This window comes from Pseudonaja textilis, chromosome 3, assembly GCF_049901715.1.
Source record: "Pseudonaja textilis isolate UNSWEBS1 chromosome 3, rPseTex1.2, whole genome shotgun sequence".
Classification (NCBI taxonomy): Eukaryota; Metazoa; Chordata; class Lepidosauria; order Squamata; family Elapidae; genus Pseudonaja; species Pseudonaja textilis.
Genome location: NC_141992.1, coordinates 973,188 through 991,785, shown reverse-complemented (window position 1 = coordinate 991,785; position 18,598 = coordinate 973,188). Strand labels below are relative to the sequence as shown.

Sequence of the window (18,598 nt, the reverse complement as noted above, 5' to 3'; positions counted from 1 at the left end):
TTAGATTGTGTGGAGATGGACAAGCTAAAATTAGAATTAAAAGAAAGAGGGGAAATGAAATATTATTTAGTCTGGGACACATGATATAAATGGTGAGAAAATAGAAGTAAAGATTAGATATAAAGGTAACTTAAGAGGTATATTAAACTTAATGGCAATGTATATAGTTAAAGAAGAAAAAAGGAACGTGATTGATATGTATATATGAGTATTATTGATGCTGGAGCGCTGCAAAGACTGCAAAAGTGATATAAAATGATGAAATATGTTTCATAAAAATATTTTTTTAAAAGAAGTGATCCTGCAGATCATTTTGGTAAGACGGAATTGTTGCATCTCTGAAACCCAACAGGGTCAACCCAGCCTCCATCCCAACATCTGAACTGCAACTAAGCAGCCCTGCTACACCAGTTGCAATCTTGCAAAATCAAAACAATTGCTATTTGGATGCTGTTTTTAATATTTGGTATCGATGAGCCTTATTGCTTATTGCTATGCAACAAATGGGAATTCTCCTGCATTCTCAGACCTTGCCTAATCCAAATCCATCTCTCACTGCAGTTGAAGTTCTCTCTGTCTTGTGAAACTTATGAGTTTCCATTGGTTCTTACCCAGGAGCTTGCTCTTCCGGAGACAATCATCGGTGAACTATCCTTAAATATCACATTTCGATTCTTACTATGTTACAGAGCCCCTGATTATGACATCGAACATGTAAACAAGCTAAATTCACTACTAACATGGGCAGCATCCTGCCCATACGCTTTTATCTTTCTTGGTGACTTCAATCTACCTCATATTAACTGGACCCTAAACGAATGTACAACTGAACCCACACACGCAACCTTCTACAGTGCTGTTACAAATCTGGGACTGGAACAACTAGTAACCAACAACACTAGACTAAACAACTGTCTCGAGCTCATTTTCTGCAATAGTTTGAATTTAATTTACAGAAAACAAACTAAAGAACCCTTTTCCAGCAGTGACCACAATATGATTGACTTTTGCCTCAACATACACCCCCACAAAAATCATCACAATGACGTAATCCCCAATTATAACTTCAAAAAAGGCAACTATGATCTTATAAACAACGATCTCTCATCCCTTGATTGGCAATCTCTATTCACTGGATGAAATACTGTTGAAGACCATTACAACATATTTTTACTTGAAGTCAAAAGAGTCATCAAACTATATGTACCAACAACAACTCCCCAAACACACACAAAAAAACCAGATTACCCATAACAATAAGGAAACTTCAATCCAAAAACAGATCACTCTGGCAGAAAAACAAATCTGGTCACGTTGCCAATTTCAAAAGCCGATACAAAAATGCCACCAGATAAAGACTGAATGCACCAATTATCACATTAAACAAGAGGAAAACCTTCTACGCACCAATTCCACCTGCGCTTTTTACAATTTTGTAAACAACAAACTAAAAGTCTCAAGGTCCATCCCTCCCCTGAAAGGACCTAATGGTAAAGACTGCAACAACAACACCATTAAAGCCAACATCTTTAACACATTCCTCGGCTCAGTATTTGTAAACAGCAATGGATCATGCCCAGGATTTCCTAGCCGAACCACAGACAACTACAATGATCTAATACAAATCGATTTTACAGAAGACAATGTTGACAAAGCACGACGCAATCTAAAACCATCTCTATCTATTGGACCGGACGGAATATGTGCCTACTTCTTTAAAAAGCTATCCACTGCCATAGCAGAACCTCTAAGCATAATCTTTGAAAAATCTTTCAGGACCAGCTCCTTGCCTAACCTATGGTCACAAGCCACGGTCATCCCCATCTTCAAAAAGGGAGAGCCCAGCCTAGTTGGGGTCACCTGTAAAGTCATGGAATCAATTATTAACCAATCCATTATCCTCCACTTAGAGACAAACAACCTACTCTCCAATAAACAATTTGGTTTCAGAAAAAAACTATCCTGCAATCTGCAACTCTTACACTGCAAAAACACATGGACTACACAACTCAATCAGGGCAAAACAATAGACGCAATCTACATAGACTTCTGTAAAACCTTTGATTCAGTGGTACATGACAAACTACTCCTAAAACTAAAATCTTATGGTATCTCTGGACTACTGCATAACTGGATAAAAGCATTCCTGTCAAACAGACAACAAATGGTCAAAATTGGGAGTGTCCTATCAAATTCTCTACCTGTGGTGTCCCCCAAGGCAGTGTTCTAGGACCAACTCTCTTCATACTCTACATAAATGACCTCTGTGATCATATCAAGAGCAACTGCGTTCTCTTCGCTGAAGATGTAAAGCTATTCAGCACCACTGACAATACTGCTACCCTTCAAAAAGACCTTGACTATGTATCAGAATGGTCAAATGAATGGCAACTTCAAATCTCAACAAATAAATGCTCTGTCTTACATATTGGCAGAAAAAATAAATCAGAAAATAAAATACAAGCTAAATAGTCAAGACCTTGTTGAGGATCCAAACTTTGTCAAGGATCTTGGAGTACTCATCTCTAATGATCTAAGTGCTAGAGCCCACTGTAACTACATAGCCAAAAAGGCATTAAGAGTTGTTAACCTAATCCTACGTAGCTTTTTCTCTGGTAATATCACATTACTAACTAGAGCATACAAAACATTTGCTAGACCAATACTTGAATACAGCTCATCAGTCTGGAACCCACATTACATATCTGATATTAGCACAGTTGAGAAAGTCCAGAAATATCTCACAAGAAGAGTTCTCCACTCCTCTACTTGTTGTAGAATACTTTATGCCACCAGACTTGAAATTCTAGACCTAGAAAACCTTGAACTACGCTGCCTTCAGTCTGATCTAAGCATAGTATATAAAATCATCCATTGCAATGTCCTACCTGTCAATGAATACTTCAGCTTCAACCATAACAACACAAGAGCAAACAATAGATACAAACTCAAGGTTAACCGCACCAAACTTGATTGCAGGAAATATGACTTCAGCAATAACAGAGGGGTCAATGTCTGGAATACTCTACCCGACTCTGTAGTTTCTTCCCCAAACCTGAAAAACTTTAACCTTAGACTGTTTACTATTGACCTCACCCCTTTCCTAAGAGGTCTCTAGGGGGCCTGCATAAGCGCACCAACGTGCCTACCGTCCCTGTCCTATTGTTTATTTTTCTTATATGTACCCATTTCATGTATTCATAACTATGTATATACTTATACCTATTATCTTGTAAGCGATTGACAAATCAAATAAATAAATACATAAATAAAAACTGCTAGCAGAGAACCCTAATTACCCCAGGGAGCTCCTCCCTCACCCACCGCCCATCTATTAACCAATCCTGGTTAAGGAGGGACAGGATTAATGAAAGAGGAACAATCAATATCACTAGCAGGCAGGAGAAGGTACTGTGTGCCAACCCTTCCTATTCATGGACCAATCTTATTGCCCTGAGGACATCACCAGGAACGGCAGTGAAAGGTGATCAGTATGCAAACCAGGTTCTCAGAGCACCAAGGATCCACCAAGGAGATACCAAGGGTGGGGCCACAAGGGTTTTTCCTGGTCCTCTGCTCTTCGGTGTGGCTCTGAATTTCTGGGCGAAGATGGGGAGGAAATGCAAATTGCATGGAACAGTTTATCCTCTGGAAGAAGAAAATAAAATCCACAATTACCTCATTACAAGAAGAAATGGATGGAAGATCATTAAAGAGAGACTCAACAACTAAGGAGAAATTTCCTGACGGTGTGAACAATTAATCAGTGGACGGTCTCAGAGATCTTCTAGTCCAACCCCTTGCTCACGGCGGACAGGCAAGTGGTTGTCCTGTCTCTTCTTAAAACCCTCCAGTGATGGAGCACTCACAATTTCTGGAGAGAAGCCCGTCCACTGCTTAATTGTTCTCACTGTCAGGAAATCCCTCGTTAGTTCTAGGTTGCTTCTGTAGTAACTCCTGATTAAGTTCCACCCTCTGCTTCTTGGTCCTGCCTTCTGGTGCTTTGGAGAATAGCTTGGCTCCATCTTCTTTGGGGCAGCCCCTGAGATATTGGGACTCTTGCTATCATGTCGCCCTCAGTCTTTCTTTTCATTAAGCCAGACATTCCTAGTTCCCTCAACCATTCATTGTATGATTTCATCTACAGATCTTTGATCATCTTTGTTGCTCTTCTCTACGCTGCCTCTATCAGCGGAGTTGTGCTAGAGAGACGGAGCTGCAGAACCTGTTCAGACGGGGGACTTCATGTCTCCCCCGATCCTTCCCTTCCCCAGACAAGCCAGGCCCAGTTCCTGCAACCCTTCCTCGTATGTTTTAGCCTCCAGGCCCCTCACCACCTTGGCTGCTCTTTGCTGCACTTTCTCCAGAGTCTCAACGTCCTAACATACGTTTATAATATTTTGGGTATTTATATTTTGCATTTTGGTCTCCTGTGCTTTTTTTCCCCAAAATGTAACGCGATGGTGCCATAGGATAAATCTATATATATAAAAGTGAAATACCACTCAAGCATCATCACAAAATCTCCAGAACCGTAATGCCTACAAACTTGAAATTTGGCCCATAAGTTCTTCTTGGCTTCTAGGTGCTCGCTAAGAAAGGATTCTTTAAAATGACCATCAGAGCATTTAGAGTATTTCCATTATTATTATTATTATTATTATTATTATTATTATTATTATTATTAACTGGTTCTGATGCGAAGGAGTTCTACTCCCACTCCCCACCTGGAAAGAAATCTCTTCCAACTGAAACAGAGAAGTTTCAGTCTCAGTTTCACAGCGCCAAGCAGCTTTAGTACAGAACAGTTGAGCTAAGCCACATCCAGGCTCCTTGCTGTCTCCTTCTTGCTCACACAACCAATACTGTTTCAGTTTCCAAACAGCCCTCAACTCTCCCACACACTGACAGGATGCTAACCAGATGAATAATGGTGGATGCTGGTAGGCAGAGACAGAATTTTTTTCCCCCTTATTTTCCTCCCCAAAAACTAAACCTGACCACATAGGGTATTGAGTTAGTAAATAAATAAATTATTCGGGGGAGGGGAACTCTCTTTATCCCTAAAAGTCTGTAGAGATTCTCAGTCTTCCAAGTCCTTGTTTTTTTTTTTCAGGAGGCAACTGGACTTCCTTGTTTTGTTTTGTTTTTGAAGACGTTTCACTTCTCATCCCAGAAGCTTCTTCACCTCTGACTAATCTCCACGATCCTGTCAGAGCTGAAGAAGCTTCTGGGATGAGAAGGGAAACGTCTTCAAAAAAAAAAAAAACCCCACAAGAAAGTCCAGTTGCCTCCTGAAAACACTTGACCTTTGGGGGCCCCTTCACCCTCATGGAGGGGGAACCCCAGCAGACATTCTGCCCCAGATGCTGGGCGAGGGGCAATACCTGTTTTTTTCTTTTTTCTTTAGGTGAGGTTTTCCCCGGAAGAGAAACCAGACTCCAGGAGTTGTAGGTTCTCCATCGCTGGTGGTTTTTGAGAAGAGATTGGACAACCCATTGTCTGGAATGGAATAGGGTCTCCTGCCTGGCAGGGGGTTGGACTGGATGACCTCCAAGATCCCTTCCAACTCAGTTATCCTGTTTTTCTAGGAGGAGGTGAGAAGCCTCCAGCTCTCGCTGGCTGGAAGGGCTCTTCGCCACAGCTGCAAACACAGCTGCGGGAGCCCCTTAAGGAGGACCAGAGCCTTGAATGAGCTGGTTTGTTCGGCGTGTTGCACGAGGATTGGCGCAAGAGGAACGCTTGGAGCAGAGCAAGGACGGCCTCATTTCAGGAGTGACCCTTTGCCTTAGACGGGCAGGGAAGGGCATTCTGGGACAGACCATGGTGTGTGTGTGGGGGGGAGATTTCCTGAGGCTTTGAGCACAAACACCTGGCCAGGTGGTGCCACCTGCCAGCAGGATGAAGGCAGCATTTTAGGAAGCACATCTGGGACATAAAACGGGAGAAATAAAAGTGTTTTCTCTGGTTAGATGTATATCACCAGGAATGCTTAGACTTATATCACCATCTCCAGGAGTTGCACTTCGCTCTTCTCTTCACAACAGCCCTGTGAGGGAGGCTGGGCTGAGAAAGAAGGCTACTCCATCCAGGTGGGAGACTTGAACTACCCTAATCCGCCTAACATCAATGCCTGGGAAGATACTCAGGGAAAACAAAACAAATTTGTGAATATCTAGAATCAAATCAAGTTGCAACTAGAAGCTAGCAAGGGTTTGTTAAAAACAGATCATGCCAACCAATCTTATTTCATTCTTTGGCAAAGTGACTAAATTAGTAGACCAGTGAAATACTGTGGACATAGTATACTTAGACTTCATTAAGCATTCGACAAAGTAGACCTCAACCTATTTTTGGATCAGCTAGTAAAATGTGGGATAGACAGCATCACCAACAGATGTTTTTGCAACTGGCTGACAAACAGTACTCAACGAGTAGTTCTTAATGGTACTACATCTACATGGAGGGAAGTAAGCAGTGGGTACCTCAGGTTCCATCTTAGGCCCAGGACTCTTCAATATCTTCATAAATGGCTTAGTGGAGGGAATAGAAGGGGAACTCCTCAAAGTTGCAGATGACACTAAGCTGGCAGGAATAGCCAAACCCCCAGAAGACAAACTTAGTATCCAATGACAGACTTGCACAATGGGGCCTATCCAACAACATGAAATTTAATGTGGAGAAAAGGAAGATTTTACACCTAGGCAGGAAAAAAGGACAAATATAGACCAGGAGAAACCTGGCTCAAAGATAGTAACTGTGAGGGGGACCTCAGAGTCAGAGGTGGTATTCAGCCAGTTCTGACAGGTTCTAGAGAACCAGTGGCAGAAATTTGGAGTAGCTCGGAGAACCGGCAAATCCCGCCTCTGACTGGCCCCGCCCATCTATTCTCCGCCTCCCAAGTCCCAGCTGATTGGCTGGGTCTTCTTTGGTTGCCCTGCCCAGGAGAACAGAACTGGAAAGCAGGTTACGGTGTGGGGAGAGAATGGGCTTTTACACTAACCTTCCCCTGCCACGCCTCCAAGCCACGCCACACCCACCAAACCACACCCACAGACCCGGTAGTAAAATTTTTGGAATCCCACCACTGCTCAGAGTCCTAGTAGACGATCACTTAAACATGAGCCAGACGTGTCTGGCAGCAACCAAAGAAGCTAACACATTCCTAGGTTTTATAAACAGAGGCATAGTAACAAAATCACATGAAGTATCAGTACCGCTTTGTAAAGCCTTAGCAAGGCCACACCTGGAATCCTGCATCCAGTTTGTTTACCACATTACAAAAAGTATGTTGAGACTTTGGAAAAAGTGCAAAGAAGAACAACGGACGATCAAAGGCCTAGAGGCCAACACCCATGAAGAACGGTTGCAGGATTTGGATTTGGCTAGTCCAAAGAAAAGAGGGACTAGGGGAGACATGATAGCAGCCTTCCAGGATTTGAGAGGCTGCCCTAAAGAGGAGGGGGTCAACTTATTCTCCAAGTAGCCCAGGAAACAACCTGGAATTAAGCAGAAACTTCCTAACTATGAGGTCAATTAACCAGCAGAACAGATTATTGTTGCTTCATTACTGGAAGCTTTTAAGAAGAGACTGTTCAGCCATTTGTCATGAATGGTCTACTCTAGGGCTTGAGCAGGGGGTTGGACTAGAAGACCTCCAAGGTCCCTTCCAGATGTTGGAAGAATTATGCTTCTGGGTTCAGTTCCAAGTGGGGAAAAAGACACTGGATTCATGGAAGTTGCTTGGAAAGAAGGTATAACGGTGGACAGGACCACATTCCTCAGAGCTCCTGGGCGAAAAAGGGAAGGGATGCTGAGAATCCCCTGGATTTATACCGTCTGTTGGGCCCCACCTCAGTGTTTCCTGTTCCTGTGCAAGGAATGTATCCCATTGGCTGTCAGACTCCCAGGGGCGGGAGGGTCTTAGCTAACTTTGTAGGCTTTGTCTGGACCACAGGGCTTCAATGGAGTGTTGTATGATGCAATCTTCCCAGGTGCCAGGTGGTGAGATGGGCAATTCTATCATTTCCTGAGGGCCAGGTCTTCATCCCGTCAGCCTGGAGCTGAAGGGCGGGCAGGGAGCCGCAGGAAGCTGCTTTGTCTTTAAAGCGTGTTTCTCCTCTTCTCATCCAGGGAAATATACGATTCGGCCTTTCTAAGATTTCCTAGAATATTTCGCTCTTCTAGGAGAGGGGTGGGTGCTGACTCTCTACACAGATCTATGAGGAGAGGTCCCAGCCCAATGGACGGCCTCACCATGACGCCTGCCTTCGCAAAACCCTTGATCCTGCTTCCAATCGCCTCCCTCCCTCCCTCCATTTCGAGGAGAAGAAGTCGCAAGTAACTTACAAACAGGTGGCAGGTAAAAGAGATTTTGCGCGGAGAAACACGGGAAGCCCTCGTTTTTCCTGATCTCCTGTTTTATTTTCCTGGGTTTTTTCCCCTCTTCTTCTCTTTCTGTTCTACTTATTTAAATAAAGGCAGAAAACTTTCTCTGATCTCCTCACGGCCTCCAGCCAGAGCATCCGTGAGGAGCCATAGCAGAGTCTCTGCTTCCACTCCAGACTTACCCTGAGTTTCAGGGATTTCAGCCTCCGAGAGAGGCATCCCTCCCACTTTCTCTCTGGAAAGCCACATGGGGGATCGATGCGCTGCCTCTCAGCCCCTCTTCCTCTGACATGGGGGGGAGGAGAGAGACAGGTCAAGGTGGGGAGGGGAAGCCCCCAAAGGGAATGAAGGAGACACCGGAGACCAAGAGGGCAGCTGGAACCAAAGCTTTATTGCAGAGAAGAAGGAATGAGCCCAGGGTGGGGTTTGGGGGGAGGGTCTCCAGGGTGGTCCAGGGCATAAGAAGGCTCTTGGGGTCAAGTTGGAACTGTAGATCCAATCCAGGAGGGTCTCCTCATTGGTCATGCTGTAAAAGCAAACATCTGGTTATGAGGTTTCTGCGCAGAACTGCCTCCAATGTGTCACCCGACTAATCTTAGAACCATGGAAACCCAAAGCTGAAATTCAGGAGGAATGGCCTAATTGGGAGACAGCCAGGGAGCCATGGGGCAGCAACCTCCCCCCCCACCCCCGGACTTGTGCGGCTCCATCACTGGGGGCTCCAAGCAAAGGTGGGACAGAATCTCTCCAGGGAGCTCTGAGGATTTCTGCGCTGGAAGGAGGGTGGACTAGATCAGGCGTCCCCAAGAGCTGCCATTATCTCAGAAACTAGAGACCTTGGTGATAATTTATGGAAAGAAAATTCCTACATCAAGGACGTTCGGATTGCAGCAAAGAGTTTAAATGTAACTAATTGTTAGCTTTGTATGCATGTACCCACCTTTTGGAATAGCTATGAACTATAGAGATATTCATATTTTAAATAATTTTACTGTTGCTATGTTTTATGATACTGTTGAGAATATTAAGATGTTAAATGAAGAAGTGTCTGAAATTCGCCAAGTTACTTTATGCTTTAGATATAATGTTAGGAGTTTGTGCTTTAATTCATTCACATTGTTGTGTTTTTTATACATAATTATGAGCCTAACATTACAAGAACTGTTCATGATATGGAAGACCGCATAGCTGAACACGAAGCAGGAAAAGATGGCTTCAATAAGTCACTTTGGGCTTTGCTATGGGATTGGCTTCCTGACAGCTCATGGTTACGTTTATTGCTTCAATTAGTTGTAATAATTGTTATTACACTTATTATGTTATGTTGCTGTATTCAATGTATTCCTAATCTATTTCAAATGTGTGCCTCAGCCTTAAGTGTACGAAACCAAGTTTGCGAGGGAACTGTGTATTTTGCCACTGAAACACCCCCTATCTTTGAATAAATAAAAAAGGAGGGAATGTGGTAATATATCCATCATATTCTGCAAGTTCTTGTACAGCTTTGTAAGATCTGGGGGGTATCACAAACGCTCCTCATGAGGGCAGTAGTGTCTTTATGATGAGAGTTTGATCCTGTTATGGTCTGCTAAGCTCAGAGACCAGGAATCTGTGTGGGAGTTCACAGTACCTATCCGAGCCATTCCCATGAGACCTTTGGTGCCCTGCTTTCTCACGGGAACTTTATCACCTTCGCTGAGGCCTAGCTAGATAATGTTGCTGAGCTAATGTTGAAGTCATTGTTTTGATTTTGTATTTGCATTTTCTTAATAAATACTGCTACCCGAGGGCTCTCGGGGCTGGCAGTTGCTCAGACGTCTTCCCTGCGTCTCCCATCATTTTTCAATTGCCAGTCCATCACAAGTGGTGACCCCGACGTGATAGTTTGGAAGGCTATACGTTTTGGCGTGATAGCTTGAAAGCTATACGTTTCCCGCATCCTATACTCATCGTCGCGGACGTCGACTGGGCCCTCATCTTCTTCGCTGGACGGAGACAGATTCTTTTCGTGAGTATGGGGGAAGGTCTCTCGAAAGCTCAGACAAAGCACCTTAGGGAAATGAGAGAGATCGCTGGGAATAGTTTTAAGTTTGGAGTTCATAGTAGAGGACATGAAGTAGGAAAGAAAGAAATTGAGGATTTATTACAGTATGTTTGGAAACATATTCCGTGTTATCCAGAGGGAGGTAGTATTAAAGTAGAGCGCTGGAGAAAGATAGGGAAATTTTTTGCACGAGGAGCCTCGTGCCCCTTCTTCAATTTTGTTAACCTGGAGGGTGGTTATGGATGCATTAGCTACGCATGAACAACCGCTCCTAGCACCCCCCGAAGAAGGTTTGCCGCCTTACAATGCGGTACGTATATTGCCACCGACAGCACCTCCAGATAAATCCAGAGGGCTGTCAGGCACTGAAAATACTTTGTCAGAAGAGAAGAGTTTGCCTTTAAGAGTTCAAGTAGATGCAGTTACTGCAGCTATTCAAGAAGCAACAAATAGAGGGGAATTATCAGGAGATGATTTGGTAGATTTTGGAGTGGAGATTCAACTTAATCCAGTAGAAATTGGTGTGGACGTTGCTTTAAATCAACAGAGAGATAGAATGCCTGAGGAGGGGTTCGTTCTTCTCCCACAGTTAAATTTTACAAGCCGTACGGACTCTCCCTGACGGCGAAGGTGGTGAGAAGACCTTTACTAACATCAAACAAGGAAACAATGAACCCTATGAAAATTTCATTAGCAGATTGAAAGTGGCTATTGAAAGGCAAATTGACAATCAATTTGCCCGGAATGAATTGCTTTTGAAGTTAGCAGTAGATCAGGCTAACGCAGATTGCCAAAAGGTGGGGAGTCAGACTTTTAACATGGAGACTTTAGTTCTGGCTCTCCGGGCAGGAAATGCTAAAAAGAAACTTTTTCAATTGCGGGAAGCCTGGACATTTTAAAGCGCAATGTCGGGCTCCTGGGGGGTCAAAGTCAGCAAAATGAGAGATCAATGGGACAGGGTGTGACCTAAATCAGTAAATCAGTATATCAGATGCTCCTACAGTTTTTACTGATGGAGAAAAAAATTTTTTTTTGTGCTTGTGTTTGGAAAGATAAATCTGGAATTTGGCATACAAAAGTGATATCAGAGCAGAAGTCTGCCCAACAGGCAGAACTTGCTGCTGTGGTTTTGGCTTTTCAAAATTTTCAAAATCAGGATTTTAATCTAATAGTGGATTCTTTGTATGTATATAATTTGTTACCCTTTGTAGCAGGTTCTTATTTGTCTCCTGGAATATCACCTAATATTCTACGTTTGCTTTTGTTGTTGCAAGAATGTTTGGAGCAGCGTATGAATGTGTGTTTTATTGCCCATATCCGTAGTCATAGTAATTTACCTGGAATTTTATCACAAGGCAATGCCAAAGCTGACAGTGCTGTAACTTCAGTTCTCACTGTTCAGCCATGGGACAGCCATAGTTATTTTCATCAAAATGCTAAAGCGTTGGCACATCAATTCAAGCTTACTGCTGCAGAAGCTGCTGCCATAATTCAGCAATGTCCAACTTGTTCAAAGCAAGGCACAGCTATTCCTATGGGAGTCAACCCCAGGGGGTTGAAACCCTCAATGATTTGGCAAATGGATGTTACTCAGTATCCATCATTTGCACCTTGGAAGTATATACATGTGACTGTGGATACTTATTCAGGATTTCTAATGGCTACTCCTCAAAGAGGTGAAGCGGTTAAACATGTCATCAATCATTGCATTAAGACATTTTCAGTCGCTGGTACGCCTCAAACTTTAAAAACAGACAATGGTGCGGCTTATCGGAGCACAGTCTTTGATCAGTTTTGCAAACAGTGGTCCGTGGAACATAAATTTGGAATTCCATACAATTCCACAGGACAAGCTATTGTGGAGCGTTATAATGGCACGCTCAAGAACATGTTAGCTAAATTAAATAAAAAAGGAGGGAAGCTCCTGGGGCTTCCGGCAATTCAAGATCATTTAAATCTTGCTTTGTATACTTTAAATTTTTTAAATTTGTCTGGTAACCCCCCTGCGAGCGCGGCCAGCAGGCATTTTTCTTCCCCTTCTACAGATGCAGTGAGACCTCGAGTGTTGGTGCGATTCCTTCCGGATCCGGCATGGGTTCCCGCTGAGCTGATTACGTGGGGACGTGGTTATGCAGCAGTCGAACATCTTGGTCAAATTCGTTGGGTTCCTGGTCGATGTATCCGGCCTGATCATTCACAAGCGCCTTCGCAGGTGCCAGTGAGGGATGTTCCTGATTCTCAGGATGGCGTTCCTGTGGTTCCTGATTCCGTTCCTGAGGTTCCTGATTCTCAGGATGGCGTTTCCGTGGTTCCTGATTCTCTTGATGCCGGCAGTCCAGGCGTGGCGCTGTGAAAGCTGGGAAAAGATGACTGCTTATCCGAGGTTATCAACTTGTATGCAGCAGGTTCCTTTGGGGAATCGGACTAAATTAATCTGCAAACAGCGGCATCTTTTGATTTTTCCAGCATATTGGTCCTGGCATAAGGGTCAAGACATTCTTTACTCGGGACCTGATAAGGATATTATATCTTCAGCCTGTGCTACAACTCTGATTCTGTTTAATGTTTCTGTTTCAGACTATGGACAATATTGGTGTCAATTGGAGTTGCCTAAGTTACTTTACACAACTTCTTTTTCCATTCGTCTTATGCCTCCACGGACTCTAATGCGGAGGCGGAGAGCTGCCATTATCTCAGAAACTAGAGACCTTGGTGATAATTTATGGAAGAAAATTCCTACATCAAGGACGTTCGGATTGCAGCAAAGAGTTTAAATGTAACTAATTGTTAGCTTTGTATGCATGTACCCACCTTTTGGAATAGCTATGAACTATAGAGATATTCATATTTTAAATAATTTTACTGTTGCTATGTTTTATGATACTGTTGAGAATATTAAGATGTTAAATGAAGAAGTGTCTGAAATTCGCCAAGTTACTTTATGCTTTAGATATAATGTTAGGAGTTTGTGCTTTAATTCATTCACATTGTTGTGTTTTTATACATAATTATGAGCCTAACATTACAAGAACTGTTCATGATATGGAAGACCGCATAGCTGAACACGAAGCAGGAAAAGATGGCTTCAATAAGTCACTTTGGGCTTTGCTATGGGATTGGCTTCCTGACAGCTCATGGTTACGTTTATTGCTTCAATTAGTTGTAATAATTGTTATTACACTTATTATGTTATGTTGCTGTATTCAATGTATTCCTAATCTATTTCAAATGTGTGCCTCAGCCTTAAGTGTACGAAACCAAGTTTGCGAGGAACTGTGTATTTTGCCACTGAAACACCCCCTATCTTTGAATAAATAAAAAGGAGGGAATGTGGTAATATATCCATCATATTCTGCAAGTTCTTGTACAGCTTTGTAAGATCTGGGGTATCACAAACGCTCCTCATGAGGGCAGTAGTGTCTTTATGATGAGAGTTTGATCCTGTTATGATCTGCTAAAGCTCAGAGACCAGGAATCTGTGTGGGAGTTCACAGTACCTATCCGAGCCATTCCCATGAGACCTTTGGTGCCCTGCTTTCTCACGGGAACTTTATCACCTTCGCTGAGGCCTAGCTAGATAATGTTGCTGAGCTAATGTTGAAGTCATTGTTTTGATTTTGTATTTGCATTTTCTTAATAAATACTGCTACCCGAGGGCTCTCGGGGCTGGCAGTTGCTCAGACGTCTTCCCTGCGTCTCCCATCATTTTTCAATTGCCAGTCCATCACAAATCCTACTCTTAATAAAACAAAGATTAACTGAACAGATTAAAGAAATGGAAGAAATAAGCAAAGAATTTAAGTCAGAACTGCAAACAGTATGTTAAAAGAAAGAATGAGACTGTTGGATATAATTGCTGGTAAAGTAGTGGCATTGCAGCTCGCAGAAGAACAAAGAAAGGTGAGAGAGGACAAGTTAAACGAGAAAGACAGCAGCCCAGATGAATACGGAGAACAAAGGCCATTGCCAAAAGACATAAAAGGACTTAAAATAGAGACATTGATGACAGAGGCTACAAATAAAAGAGAAAACACTTCCAAGACTAAGCAGCAGAAGAAGAAATTATACAAGAAGAACCCCCCCCAAAAAAGAAAGAACTGAAAAGGGTGGGGGAAAACATGGCTGGTAGGCAGAGGGAAATAAAAATAATATTAGAAAGAAAAAAGAAGAAAGACCGGGGAAACCTAGAAAAGGGAAAGCTGTCTAAAATTAAAAGAAAAAATAAGGCCAAGAGGTTTAGATATAAGGGTTAGGGATAATGTAAGGGGAATACCAAATGGGGATATATATTGGTATTTTAGATTATCAAAACATATAGATAAACTTTGGCGAAGTATAAAGAAAGAAAAAACATGATTACTAATGATATATAAGAAATTGAAGATAAAATGAGAGATATTAAGAAGCTATAGTAGTGATTTTTGAGGGTTTTTAAAATATATATATACATTTTAAAATATACAGTTGATTATTTAATGGATAATAGAAATGTATAATAAGAATACTTTATTTTGATTAAAGCAGGGGAATGAAAATTTATTAAATTAGATAGTCTGAAGGGATATACCATGTGGATCCAAATAAATTGGTTTTGTTTTATTTTTCTCTTTTTAGATTGTTTATTATATATCAGCCTAGAGAAAATTAAGGATAATTATGATGTGTAATGTAAAATAAAGTAGGTGGTAAGCTGAAAATGGAAATAATAGGGGATAAAGAACTGAACATTTATGTGTGGATGAAAACATATTGAATTAATGAATGCAAATGGAAACTTATTTAAAGGTGAGTGAAATGGATAATGGTAAGAGGTGATATTATATAAGATTGATGGAAATGAAAGTTTGACTATGTACAAGTATTGTCATCTGGAACAATGTTGGTTATGTGAAGAGATGTATAAAAATAAAAAAATAAAAAACTTTTTCCGTAAAAAAAGAAGAGTACTGGGCCTAAGACAGAACCTGTGGACAATTAAAATAAACACACTGCCAAAAATATTGTACTTATTCCAAACAATTCCAAGAAGACTGAAAAAAAATATTTTGAAGACTTAAATAAAATGATGGTGAAATTTATTTGGCAAGGGAAAAATGCAAGAATTAAGATAAAATTATTACAGGATACAAGGTTGAGAGGGGGTTTTGGATTACCCAGTTGGGAATTATACTATCAGGCAACAATATTGATGTGGATGAAGGAATGGTTTGAATTGAAAAATGCCAGATTATTAACATTAGAGGGGCATGATTTACAATTGGGTTGGCATGTATTCTTATGGTATAAAGAAAGTAAGGCACATGGATATTTTAGGAGACATTACATTAGAGATGCTTTATTAAGTGTATGGGAAAAAATAAGAGACTATCATTATATGAAAATACCAGTCTGGTTATCCACATTAGAAGCTTTTACATATCCACAGCTATTTTAAATGGAAAATATAATTGGATATGAAGAAATTCTAAATGAAAAGGGTGAACTCAAAACAAAGCAAGAATTCGATTTACAAGGGATAAATATAAATTGGTATTCGTATTTGCAAATTCATACAAGGTATGAAAAAGACGTTAAGATGACTAAGTTTAATAAAGAATTGAGTTTCCCTGGTCTTTCTTCTTCTTTTCCTTCTGGTAATAGATTTATTCCCCTCTGCCTGTCAGCCATGTTTTCCCCACCCTTGCCAATTCTCTTTTTTGGCATTTCTTCTTATATAATTCCTTCCTCTTCTGCTTAATCTTAGATGCTTTGTCTCTTTTATTTGTTGTCTCTGTTGTCAATGTCTCTATTTTAAATCCTTTTCTATCCTTTGTCAATGATCCTTGTTCTCTATATTCATCTGGGTTGTTGTTTCCCTCTTCTGACCCGGTCATGGTACAATTTCTGATGCCAACATTCAAACAGGCTTTGCAACCCAGGACCTTGTTGTATAAGCCAGGATCCAGGAAGGAGCAGTGGCTACATGGCTCACCTGTTCAATACAGGTGACATGTGGGGCCTCACCTGATATAAGAAAAGACAATGGACCATTGTGTAGAAAAAGATCCCTTCAACTGCAATAGATATCCTCATGTCCTCAAAGCAGGACTTAAAGGTCCATCCATGCAGCCCAGCCTGGCCCTCCTCCTGTTCGGATGCCATGAGGGTTGCAGTTGGGAAGTTGTATCCAACATTAGGTTATTCTTCCTCCTCTTCCTCCCCCACTCTGCAACTCCTCCTTCTAGCAGTGATGCCTGAAGTCACAGGTCCTATTCAACCAGTTTGCACCGGTTCAGGCGAACCATTAGCAGTGATTTGGCATTGGTCGCCGAAGTGGTGGTGACCCCTGGCTTGCCATACCCCCTGACCTGATCGCCCAGTTGCTCACTTGCCTATAGGTGCCACGTCTTTTTTTTTTTGGTGTTGCTCAAGTCCAGCTGCATGGAAAAAAACTCATGGTGGCTGCAGGGATCTTGTGACAAGGGTGAGATGTGGGATGGCAGGGAGCCCAGGGACAAGAATGGCTCAGCCCTGGCTTGCTTTTCCTGGCAGCCAGCTGCAGGAGGAAGGTAAAGTTTCAGGCAGTCAGGAAAGCCAAACCGAAGCTGCCTAGCCCTCAACTGTCAGCCAGAGGGGGGATGAGGCTGCAGCACATGCCTCGCTTGAATTTCCCAGCCCCAAAAGTGGGAATGGAGGAAGTCCCTCCAGCACTCCTTTCGTTGGACCCAGAAACCTTGCCTGCCCGTTTTTTCAGGCAACACGGGATTGGAGACTGAACGGTTAGAAACGTAGTAACAAGCGATTCTGCCAGGTGCTTGGAAGCACATGTGTGTGTGTGTGTGTGTGTGTGTGTGTGTGTGTGTGTGTGTGTTTCAGGTGGGTCTCCTTTTCTAGCTTTTATTTCCTTTGGCAATGATCCATGTTCACCATGTTCATCTGGGCTGTTGTTTCCCTCTTCTGACCCGGTAACAGTACAATTTCTGATGCCAACATGCAAACAGGCTTTGCAACCCAGGACCTTGTTGCATAAGCCAGGATCCAGGAAGGAGCAGTGGCTACAGGGCTCACCTGTTCAATACGGGTGATAGGTATGGGCCTCACCTGATATAGGAAAGGCCAATGGACCATTGTGTAGAAAAAGATCCCTTCAACTGCAACGGATATTCTCATGTCCTCAAAGCAGGACTTAAAGGTCCATCCGTCCAACCCAGCCTGGCCCTCCTCCTGTTCGGGTGCCATGAAGGTTGCAGTTGGGCAGTTGTTTCCAACCTCAGGTTGCTCATCCTCCTAGGAGTTGCTCTCCTTGCTTATCCTACCACATGGTTGCCAGGGCGCAGCTCGGGCAGATGTCCCGCGGCTGCTGCTCATGCTTACTGCATGTGCAGCCACGACAGATGCAGTGCGCCCGTGAAACATAAAAGTCTCTTATTTTTTCTCATACAGTTAATAAAGCATCTCTAATGTAATGTCTCCTAAAATATCCATGTGCCTTGCTTTCTTTATACCATAAGAATGCATGCCAACCCAATTGTAAATCATGCCCCTCTAATGTTAATAATCTGGCATTTTTCAATTCAATCCATTCCTTCATCCACATCAATATTGTTGCCTGATAGTATATTTCCCAACTGGGTAATCCAAAACTCCCTCTCAACCTTTTATCCTATAATAATTTTATCCTAATTCTTGCATTTTTCCTTTGCCAAATAAATTTCACCATCATTTTATTTAAGTCTTCAAAAAAAAATTTTCAGTCTCCTTGGAATTGTTTGGAATAAGTACAATATTTTTGGCAGTGTGTTTATTAACAGTTCATTGCATGTTTTTGTCTCCAGTCTCCTGATCATCCTGGCTCCTATTTATATGGTTGTCCACTAAGACTCCAAGATCCTCCTCACAGTTACTGCTATTGAGCCTGATTTCACCCAGTCTCTATGTGTCCTTTTGGGTTTTCTTGCCTAATTGTAGGACTACTTTTCTCTACATTGAATTTCATCTTGTAGATATGGCCCAGTGTTCTAGTCTGTCAAGATCCATCTGGATCTTGAGCCTATCTTCTTGGGTGTTAGCTATTCCTGCCAGCATAGTATCATCCCCTTCTATTCCCTCATCTAAGTCGTTTATGAAGATATTGAAGAGTCCTGGGCCTAAGGAGGAACCTTGTGGCACCCCACTTCTTACTTCCCT

General features: G+C 42.3%; 1 protein-coding gene across 1 annotated transcript in view; it reads right to left on the bottom strand.

Moving 5' to 3' along the window:
- Positions 1 to 18,598, bottom strand: part of LOC113452063 (kunitz/BPTI-like toxin) — a 126,051-nt gene that overhangs the window by 62,307 nt on the left and 45,146 nt on the right. The window lies entirely within an intron of this gene.